Raw genomic sequence first — 11,719 nt, forward strand, 5'->3', positions numbered from 1 at the left:
GATTCTTGAGCCAGGCCCCTATAGCTCCGTTGACATAATGTTTCAGTGGCCCATAAACTGATAAATCCAATGGTTGAAGTCTATGAGAAGTGTGCGGGGGGGAAGGAAAGCATTAAAATGCCATTCGCCTTGGCGTAATTTAGTCTTTCCACAGACAAATGGAACCCATGGTTGTCCAGCAAAAGTAAAACCGGCTTTTCTAGAGATGGACGAGCATGTGTATATGAGTGTGTGTATACATATAAGGCCTTGTATATGGATACAGATGGGACTTGGTACATAGGAAACAATGGAAAAAGCGAAGGAGTGGGGGCGAAGTCACATATACGGCAATCGGTAACGCCGAATAAAATTCCTGAAAAATATGTCAAATTGGGGGTATCACGAAAATCGTGATATCTCAGACATCTCAGCGAATTATCAAAAATCCTTTTGGATTCTGAAAGAGGGATAAAATGGCTACATTTTTTATCAATTAGTTTTTTTGTAGAAGCCAAATATACGGCTAAAAGTGATGTAGTTGGAGGGGGAGACTTTGGGTTTTCGTGATATTTCACGATTTTCAATCCTGATTATCTCGAAAACGAAACAAGATAAGCAGACGAGCAGACGGTTCTCGAACAAACGATTTGGCCTACATTTGGCGTAAAGCGTCAAAAACTTTACAGTTTATTATTTTATAATTTCAAACAAATAAAACAAGGTAGCCAGTGTCGCCATCTGTGGGTACCTTGCTGGCTACCTGGAGCTGATGGCCGCAGTCGCTTGCGCTCTGGTACTGAAATTACCAACAAATTCCATGTCAGTTGGGAAACCATGACGGTTTCTTTTTCCAAAAGGTCCATCATTACTTAAACCAAAAAAAAATGTTAATAGTAATAAAAATAAACATTCATTATTCTTAAGATAGGCCACTTATTCTTAATTATTCATCTTCATAATTAATCATCATTCTTCACATCTCTTTCATATTCATTGACATTCATTTTCATTTCGATATTAATTTCATTCGAATTCATATTCATTTTTTTTCATACTCTTTATATTTTCATATCATCAATCTTCATATTTAACTTCATTATTAATCATTATTGATTATTCTTAATATATTAGATATGTTTCACTTACTTTTCTGCTTGCTCAATTGAATTTCTAAGATCTTGGAATGTATCTTTTGAATCTGTAACAACAGGATATCCAGAAGAGCTTCTTGCGCTTAAAAAACTAATGTGTGGCTATCCCTTTCCGGTTCGGCATCAAAGGTTGTGTCCAAAAATGGGTTTGCAACTATTTGTTTGTTGCTACTCTGTTTGTTACACCGCAAGTATTACATGTAGACGATTCGCTAGTTTTGAAAAAAGTGACTTGTCGACCGTAACTAGTACAAATTGGACAGGGACAAAAGGTAACGGCTTGTTCAGAATCGGTAATGGAAATTGAAGAATTTTGAGTAAGCCAACTGATTGTGAAATTTGCCTAAAGAAATGGAACGGAATTATGCGGTTAGGGCAAAAACAAAAAGGCTGGAATACTCTGGAATACTAACCACACGATATTTTGCAGACATTGCGCCGGGATATCAAGCTCTAGTTTTTTTTGAGGAAGTCCATCAGCCAATTATGTATTGTCTTCCAAGTTTTTTCGCAGATTAAGCATTTATCTTTTGGGTTGTTTTTTAACTGTTGGTACTTAAACGCCATGTTTCCTAAACATCGGAACTTCTTAATCTCTGCTATGTCTTGATAACTACCAAGATTATCAAGTAACAAAGATAAGTCGTCTCCAGAGGGTAAGCGACCTTGTGTAAAACAAAAAATTCATATTTGAAAAAATCATAGGTAAGGGGAAAAGTGAATAACGAAATATTTACTTTTGAAACTTACGGCGGCAGAGCTCTTTTAATGATTCTACAATCTTCGCTTTGTAAATATTCAAGAAATTTACATTCTACGTCATCGTAGTCTACATATTCAAATAGCTGCACATGCGCTACAGCCGCAGGCAATCTTCGTGCAGCAACACCAACTCCGGCATGTGACTCTTTTGTCTCTTGACGTGGACCAGAACGATCCACGAATCGAGAAAGTAATCCTTGACCAACTCGATCGAAAGAGCCTTGTAGACTCGCTGGTACGAATCTGACACCTGGGAAAGATAAAAAAGGATCACGATCAATTAATTGCAAACATTATCGAAATTTTCATAGGGTCGAATACATATTTGAATGCAAAATAAATCTAATAAGTCATATTCTAGCTTATTATGCAGACTGAAGGTTTTGGGTGTGGTTAAAAACAAAAATTTCAATTGGTGCTTGTGTAGTGAGTTAAAAGGGGAGAGAGAATAGGGAATATGATATGCACAAGTGCATTAATTGCGGAAAAAAACATCATTAGAAAAAGAGCTAGAGGAAAATTGTGCCATCGTAATCTTTTCCTTACAAGTGTAGTCCCTACCCATGACAATTCCGTTCTAGCCTTACAACAATTCACATAATCATCAGACGTCGGTTCCAGTATCTTTCCCTTATTACCTGAAGGGGGTTAACTCAACTAGAGCATCTAGATATAGATTGCGGTTTAACATTCCATACGACATTTTGTTAAGTTTATAAGCATCTCATTTTCTTTCTTTCATTGAAATTAAAAATTTTAATAAATTCACAGACCACATGATATTGATGGCCTCAAAATGTCATCAGTTTCGGAACCTTTTATGTTTATTCCTCACTTCATGTGGATTTGTATCGCACCAAGGTATTAATGTTTTGTTGACAGAGGAGAACCCTTTGCACACCATTTGTACCATAAATTACAATCTTACAAAAGGTCAAATTTGGCTTAAGAAATGCCGTCGCATGAAATGGAGTTCCAACTGGATTTATCGTAAATAATTTGATGAATACACTGACGATTAAGTAAGAAATGACAAATTGGTCATTCTTATTTATTTTCCCTGAGAAACTTTCATGGCTGTTATTAGCGGGTTATAAGGTGATTTAGAAATCAATAGACAGAAAAGAGAAGATACGTGGTTGGACAACAATTTTTGGCATGTTTTTATTGAAAATTTAATTCTTAAACGTTAGACTTCTCAGATCGAAATTTGACTCTACCACCGTTGTTATATTTCAAAACCAATGAGATCTACACTATTAGTATATAAGAATTGAAGAACTTGAACTCTAGTTGACCCAAATATCGACCAACTATAGGATTGATTGAAAGTCAAACGAAAGAAATGCAACTCGATCCCTAGATGTGACTGGAACAATGCCTGATGGATAAAATGTACAGATTTATTGTCATCTACATTAGAATCAAGAGAATAACTAAATGATGAAATAAGAGACTAACATAGTAATTGGTTAACTAATCTCCAAAGGAATTTTTACTTTTCAGAATCTCCAGACGTTATTTTGTACTGAATCCAATTAATGTCTCATTAAACGTAATTGAACTGCGTAAAATGCCAATGGGTTGAAAAGTCTCGGTAGAGAGAGAAAACCAAATAAAGTATGAATGAGTAATATTAGCAAACAATTTAGCACGATTATATTTTAAAACCTCAACATTCTTCTATCTCTAACATCATGGTTTGAGAAGCCTCCAGCACGGAGACTTCCTGCCCAGCATTTTCAAAATTATCTCCATTAGCGTCAATATGCTTCTTAGGGTTTAAAGGTGATGACTCGGAAAAATAAGGCTGAGGGGAGGGAATGACAAAACAATGGGATGAAAATCTGGGCTGATGTGGGATATCTTGCATCAACCTGTAATTACGAAACATTAATATAGTTAATAGTGGTTACAAGTAACATCATTTTTTTAAATTTAAAGGCGTACTCAGACTTGAGTGTTGCCTCCGCTCTACTATACAATTGCATACTTTGATAGATTTAAACGAGTTGTCAGTACATATAGAATATAGGAGGGAGAGAGACATGTATAGGAGCAGGGGAGCGTTTAATACAAAATTTGGACGATTGCATATTTAAAATTTCTTAAGTGAAGATGGCGGTTTGGGTATAGTATCACAGAAGTTCGAATAAAAATGGCTGGTGGTTATTAAAATTAGAAGACGGATTTGGTTATAGTGACTTTGACTTTGTTATATAGTGATAGATTCGTGTGTAATTTTAAAGGAATTGACCGGTGGGTTTACTTTGGACATTGGCTTTGGATCTAGGTAGCGGGGGAGTGCATTGGCCATGGGCGGTACTTCGAATTTTCAGTCTTTCGGACGTCCGGATGAATACTTTGAATGCATTCCATATGCTTTTTCTCTTTGAGATGACATCGAGTGAAGGTGGAAAGGGCTTTTTATTCCGAAGACACGCATCAATGAGGAGGGCTCTTTGATCAGTGAAACGGATGCAGTGAAACAAGAAATAATCCACTGTTTCGGTATCTTGCCCACATTCAGACATAGGGGATGAGAATTTTTTGATTTTATGCAGGTGGTGGTTTAGTCTGCAGTGCCCAGTTAGGACTTCAGTTAGCTCATGGTGGATGTAGCTATTCTTGAGGCAGTTAGCATCGGTTGGACTCGGGAAAAATTCCTTCGTACGCGTGCCGGTGCTGCTATGGAGCCATTCATGCGCCCACATTTTCCCTAGTACGGTCTCGATGGTGTCTTTGATCAGTAACATTGGCCACGGATGATGATTGATTGGTTTGGAGTTGAGGTGAAGACAAGATTTTGCTTCTTCTCTTGCGAGACTAGTTCCTTCGGTTCCTCTCACCAGGTAGAGGTGGATGTAGTTCTGGTTGTCATAGCACAGTTGCCTGCAGTAGGCTGCTGGTTCGCTTATTTTCGGATTTTTGGTGCAGTTGTTGAGTGCAGAGATGGAGCTGCAGAGAATGGCACACTTGGCGTAGGAGTTTTTGGATGACACAGCGTATTTAATGGCAGATAGCAGGGCTGAGAGCTATGCCTGATCTTCGGTTGTGTTTGTTGATAGCGTCTCTTGAAAGGTATGGACGATATTAGAGGCTGAGCATCAGACTTCTCCAAACGCTTTGCCTGCTGTTGACTTATAGCTTGTACCATAAATGACCAGACTGTTTCTTTCTTGCGAAAGGAGTGGAATGGCCTCCACTGTGTCGTAGCTGATTGAGATCGTAACCCAGGGTGGGTGTCGTTTGGAATGAAACATTCTGGTATGGTCTATCTGATGGTCGAGCTGTAGATTCTGTAGCACCGCGCCAATGGTTGCAGCAGAGGAGGGGGCAAAAGGTTCTTGTTTGTGAGAAAGATAGTAGGTGGCAGTAAATTCAAGAATTTTTAGATCAATTTGTAAGAGATTGGAGATAATCAGAAGAGCATTTAAAGATACACTGTTGGAGGACGTTGTGATACATTTGAGCATAGTTCTTTGTAGAGATTGAATTTTTGATTTATAGGTTTTGATTAAGATGACACGACACCAAATTGAGCAACCATAAAGAAGTTTAGGAACGATGATAGTTTTATACTGGGTTACGAGTTTGTTGGTGTCCAATCCCCAGGTGCGCCCAAGACATCTCCGCAAAGTGTGAATTTGTCTCTGGGTCGTCTGGCATTTAGCCTCAACATGGGACTTCCAATTTAGTTTTTCATCCAGCAGAAAGCCAACAAAATTGGAAGTCGTAGAGAGCAGTATTTTGGTGTCTTTTACTATTATATAGCAGTTGTCTACGGTTTTTTTGTTTGAAAAGATCATAAGGGTTGTTTTCCGTGCGTTGATGTCTAACAGATATCGATCACAGTTAGTAATTGTGTCGTTGAATATTATTTGTAAGTTGCGCATTGCAATCTCACTCACTTTGTGCCAGCATACGATAGCTATATCGTCTGCGTAGCCAATAATTGTGAAAGGAAAGGGATATGATTGGCAAATAAGTTCCTCTGCCAGGATTATCCACAGGAATGGGAAAAGAACCCCTCCCTGCGGACATCCTATTTCCGCACCACAACTATATTTACCTTTGCTTGTTTTAATAATTCCAATTCTGTCTAGAAATAGACTGGAGATGATCTCTATGAGGTAGTGTGGACACTTTCTCTTGCTTAGGGCTGCCAGCACCGCTGCTGGCCAGGTGCAATCGAATGCACCACTGATGTCCAAAAACACCACAGCGGCGTGTTTTCTGTTGCTGCGGCTCGTCCCGACTACGATGGCTAGGGAGTGCATCGCACTTACGGTCGATTTACCTGGTAGAAAGCCATGTTGGTTTCCACCAAACCATTTGTGGCTTGTAGCCACCCACATTAACCTATCGTTGAGAATTTTCTCAAAGATCTTACCTATGGAGTTTAGTACGCTGATAGGCCGGAAACTCTTGACATCCTTATATGTTTCTTTATTGGGTTTCTTCAATACACAAACTTTTGCTATTTTCCATTGCTTCGGGTAGTATTTTATTTCTAGACACTTATTGTATAATCTTAGTAAAACTTCTGCTAATTAATTCTACATAGCACTTTAGGATTAACGCTATTGAGAAGCCGTCATTACCTGGAGATGCATTCGAATTTAATGTCTTTACCGCTGAAGCTAGTTCTTCTTGGGTTATTTAGGGAGGTGGGTCATTAACATTTGTTTGCTCATAATCTTCAATAGTCTTGTATACATCTTCTTGCATTGAATCCCTGGTCTGGGATTATGACAGGGATACAGGGCCCGTAGGCTTAGGCTTTGGGAAAAAACTGAGACTTAGTTATTTTACAATGTCTTCTTCGTCTGTGATTGACTTCCCATTTACAATCAGTACAGAAGGCATTTGACATTTATTTTGGCTTGCTGAGAGCTTTTTCATGCTCTTAAAAAGGTTCTTGTTCATATTGGTAGTGCAGAACTTTTCAAACGCCATTTCTTTGCTCTTTCTAAGGGTTTGTTGATACATACGTTTTGCTGAGTAAAATTCAATTTCTTGTGACGATGGGTTCTATATATTTCTCTTCCTCTTCCGATGTTATTTTCTTTGAGATATTTGTTAAACTCATCCAGGGTGGTTCGCATTGATGCCCTCAATCTGTCTAGTTCCGGCGTCCAAAAGTCCAGATTACTCTTGCTATGTTTGTTTCTCGGCAGCTCTGAGTTGATGGCACTATTTCTTATAATTTCGGTAATCTTGTCGACCATGTCGTCTACTTCAGCTTTTGTTTTGGTATTGGCCTCTTCTTGGTTTAAATTAATTTAACGTAGTTCATTATTTAATCGTAATTTTAATTTATTCTTATCTATATTTGCTAGTTTAGGTACGTTTCGTTCTGATGGTTTCCTATTGGGCCGTCCAATTTCTACTTCAGCATAACTGATGTAAGGATGATCTGATAGGGATACAATATCCAAAAATTTCCACTCGACAACTTTAATTTTATCTCCACTTATCGTTACATCTACTTTTGATGTCCTTAGCTTTATCTACTTTACAGTGTGGGATGTTTTCAACACTAAGATTATTTTTTATTATATAATTTTCTAGTTCCATACCTTTTTTGTCTGTGCGCTTACTAACCCACAGTTTGTTTTTGGCACTTGCATCAATCCCGATTAAAGTTGAGTTTAGATGTTTAAAGTGATTGAATTTATCCATTACTGAACCTAGTTGGCTGATTGAGGGTCTACAGTAGACCGAAAAGATATATGTGGGATTATTAAACTTTAGTACTATACCTATGCATTCATTGCTAGATGGGTCTGGGACTGTTTCCGCCAGCAGCGACTTTTGGTTAGGATAATAGCTCCATAGGCATGATCTCTATTGTCAATATTGTGATGAATACTATATGTATTTGGTACTGAAGGAGTCTGTAATTCGTTATTAAATTTATTGAAACAAGCAAAAGGTTCTTGAATAATTGCTATATCTATGTTTAAATCTGTAATATTTTTGTAAAAATGTAGAGAGGCAGATTTGGAATGTTGAAGGTTAATTTGTATGCACTTTAGCTTATTGAATGTATTCTTACTTGTCTTTATCATTTAGGCTAGGAGTTTCTTGAGCCGTTCTACTGCTTTAACTCGCTCCGGGCATTTCGGGTCGTCCGATTTGTGTTTACCGTTTTTACAGTTTACGCACTTATACTTACTATCCAAATGCACACATTCATTTGTCTTGTGCGTCTTCTCGGCACACTTGCCACAGTCTTCAGAAGCTGAATTGCAATTAGAAGAGATGTGACCAAAGCTATGATTCCTGTAACATGATCTAATTTCTCGATTGAGGTCCATAGCTCTGAAGCTGTGTCTCTTAAAACCGTTGATATTAGTGTGGATTATTCCCGATTTTAAAACGGCCGTTTGTACTTCTTTTGAAGTCACGTAAATTTTTACAAGTCCCTTCTCTCTTGACAGGATTCTGATACTGCTTATATTTCCTTTTAGCACCTCGTTCTGGTATTAAATCTCAGCTTGTAGTTCTTCTAACTTATCTGTTCCAGTAGCGAGTGCTACCACTGGGTAATTTAGTTAATGTTCAGCGATTGATTTCATCGTTCCGGTTAGCTTTAGATCCTCTTTTAAAATCTTTTCTGCCTTTTTTACGTCTGCTTCGCTGTTGAAGACTAGACGGGCCTGATTGTTTTTCTTTGAGAAGTGTTGGAGCGTTGGCCACTAGTTGTTGCTTTTGAATAACGTATCCATTGATTTCTCATCGAACACGGCTGTGTCCCATTCTAATTCCAGTTTTGCGACTAGGGTTACTGATTTAGCAGCCCCTGCGTATGTTGATTTTGATGGTGCCTCGAACGGCGCCCTGTTGCCAAGTAACATCATCTAACAGCAATTGGCAACACAAAAAGTCTAAAAGCAATTTAGTATGGATACTAGTTGTTGAATTTACCTTTTACTTGCACAAAACAAGAAGACATTTTTGTGTCCGCTTGAAAATACGTATAAACAAGTTTTGCACTTGGCTGGAAGCAATGTTCGTGTAGCGCTCTCAAATAAAAATAACGTTGTGGGATGAATCACCTGGTAAGGGTTACTCATCAGCATGAAAAATAGTACTAAAGATTCGAGAAATAATGTTTATTACCCAGTTTCACGCAAGGGCATCGCCATAGAAAGGTCGAGCAAATACGTTGTAATTACAGGTCTGGTCAAATAGGGCGTAAGACGAAGGCCGGGCGTACATGTCGTCAGGAAGGTTTGTTCAAATAAGGCGTAGAAAAAGGTCTGGTTCACCAAGCCGTCCTGTTTCTACACTGTTCTCTGCAACTCCCACTTCAACGGCTGACACTCAACTGCCCTTGTTTTTACAACACTTAACTCTTCTATTTAATGTCTTGGTCATGTGTGATAGTGGGGGGAGGGCGGAGCATTTTCGGTCAACCTCGCATGGAGGGCAAGCTTGGGTGTTTCCAAATAGGATGACATTTCCGGCCTAGAACCTTTAGATTGACCTTGCAGAATTTAGGGCAACGAAGGTCGCTAACTTCCATCAGTTAATGACCTGTGTGTTACTGCAGCTATCTTGTCGCGTCCCGCAACAACAAACGAGGCTAGAGCAGGAGGATCCATCCAATGAATGTGAATCCCGTTTTAGAAGACAAGGGACATAAGGCAAAAAAAAAAAAATGCGCGACAGACTTCTTCCGTAATGGTGCACTCAAGGGAAACGTCTGAACGGAATTTCCAAGGAGGACGATTCAGAGGACCGCTCTGATACCCAAGCGAAAATCAGTACTATTTGAGAGAACCGGAGACGAGGCCAAACCGAGACCAGCCACTCGACGGAGAAGGCGACGAAAAACAAGTTAGGACATTAAAACAATACGATTGGCAGGTCAGGGAGAGAAAGTTTGGAGTAAAAAAGAAACATTACACATGGACGCAATTCAAACAGAAGAAGGGAAGCATTCAAGACGAAAACAAGTGGTGCTGAGTATGTAAAATATCGGAACCGTTGTCCCATGCGATAAGATAAGCACAAATGAAGCATATTGCAAAAATGGAATGGCCAAGCATCAATTTCAAAAAGAGAAAAAATTAAACGAGTAAGGAAATGCATTGTACGGAGCAATGAGTCAAAAGAAAAGGAGTAAAAAATTGCGCGACGAAAGGACACGATAAAATTTAAATAGGGAAAAAGATGGAACATAGAAGAAATCGTACGGATTTAATAATTATTATTGATGACGGGGTCTCCTTGGAAGGAAGGCCTCTTCTTCCGGAGTCAAGCGGGGACGTTGTGATCTTGGCTGCCGTTGTATCTTCTGGCGTGCGGCCGCGTGCCGGCACTGCAGACTGTTCCGAGGAATTCGATTGAGATGAATAGGTGGGGCGGGGCAAGATGATGACTGGTGATCGAAATGGAGCCGCAGCAATGGCCGTTGGGGCTCTTTTGAAACAGCTGATGTTCAGGAGTTTTGACATGATTGGGAAGGCTTTGAGGAGGAAGGAACCGACGCCGCAAAATCGAAAAATTATTATGGAAATTATACCAAAACTCGAAACTGCTCCAAAATGCTTTAACCATCCTCCAAATTTCCCCACGAAGTCTTCGTGAGGAGCGTCGCTGTGGTGGATCAGGACGTTCGAAGTAAGGAGTTCTCGGGAGTTGTCCTCTGCGTGGTGTTCGTGAATGGTGGCCAGGATATCCGCCATTACCGGAGCATTACTAGGAGGGCTATTCTGAATTGCTGGTTGCATCTCTAATAGGGTGTTTGGCGTATTGTCGGCCTCATGTTTCTCTGCCTCGATTAGGTTGATTTCGATTGGTCGCCCTTGGACCTGAAAGTTAGCGAAAACTGGAGTCCATTCCCCATTCCTAGAGGCATGTGTTTTCCTACGAGCGGCCTGTAGAATTCAAAAATCTCTTAAACTTAAATTAAATATTTTTTTGTTTAAAAAAAAGATAAACCTTTTAGCAAAATATCTAAATAACACAAAGCTGTTAAGTTTTCCATCGATATTACAAACAGCAATAATTTCTGAGTTTTCGACAGTTGTTTCAAAACAAAGAATTCAGCAACTATTTTATGTTTACGTAAAACAATCCAAAAACTGATTCAAATTTGTTTAATTAAATGGGGTAATTTATAATATTATACTTTATAGATGATGGGTAAAGTAAATAAAATTTAAAAAAGTCCCGTGAACAGAAAAAAAGTTGAGTAATAATGAAATCCGAAAAGAAATGAAAGGAAAGGAGGAGCAGAAAAATATGGAGCATAAAGAACTTACAGCCATTTAAAAAAGTGGCTTAAAGAAGACGAAGAGAAAAAGAAACAAGAAGAAGACGAAAACAAGATTGAAATTCTTGAAAAAAGCTTTCTCGGATTTCAGTTTGGACTCGGAAGACGAAAATCCTGCTGCCCCAGCTGCTGCACAACCATGGTGGTGTATATCTTTAATTTTTTTATGTGGCGGAAAGAACGCTTGGGGACGTCCGGATTCTACGAAACAGGCTACGCCATTTAATCGTAGAGAAGGAAACGTGGAGAAGACGGGAGAAGATGAAAGAGAGAAAGAGGAGTTTTGTGAGGGGGGGACGAGGAAAGAAGACGGAGGTGTAACGAACCGGACGACGGATTATTAAACCGGAGAATCTAGAAGGGCCACTTACACGTAAATATTGTTTGATGTGAACTGCTATTGTAATTGTTTTATACTGTGTGTTCGGAATAAAGAAGCGTGGCTGTCTGATTCTAACAATTTAAAACGTAAGATTTATTTTTATTAAGTTGTAACCCTTAATTACCTTTTCGCCTGTTGTAGATTGTAAAATTT

This window comes from Daphnia pulicaria, chromosome 2 (genome assembly GCF_021234035.1).
Source record: "Daphnia pulicaria isolate SC F1-1A chromosome 2, SC_F0-13Bv2, whole genome shotgun sequence".
Lineage (NCBI taxonomy): Eukaryota > Metazoa > Arthropoda > Branchiopoda > Diplostraca > Daphniidae > Daphnia > Daphnia pulicaria.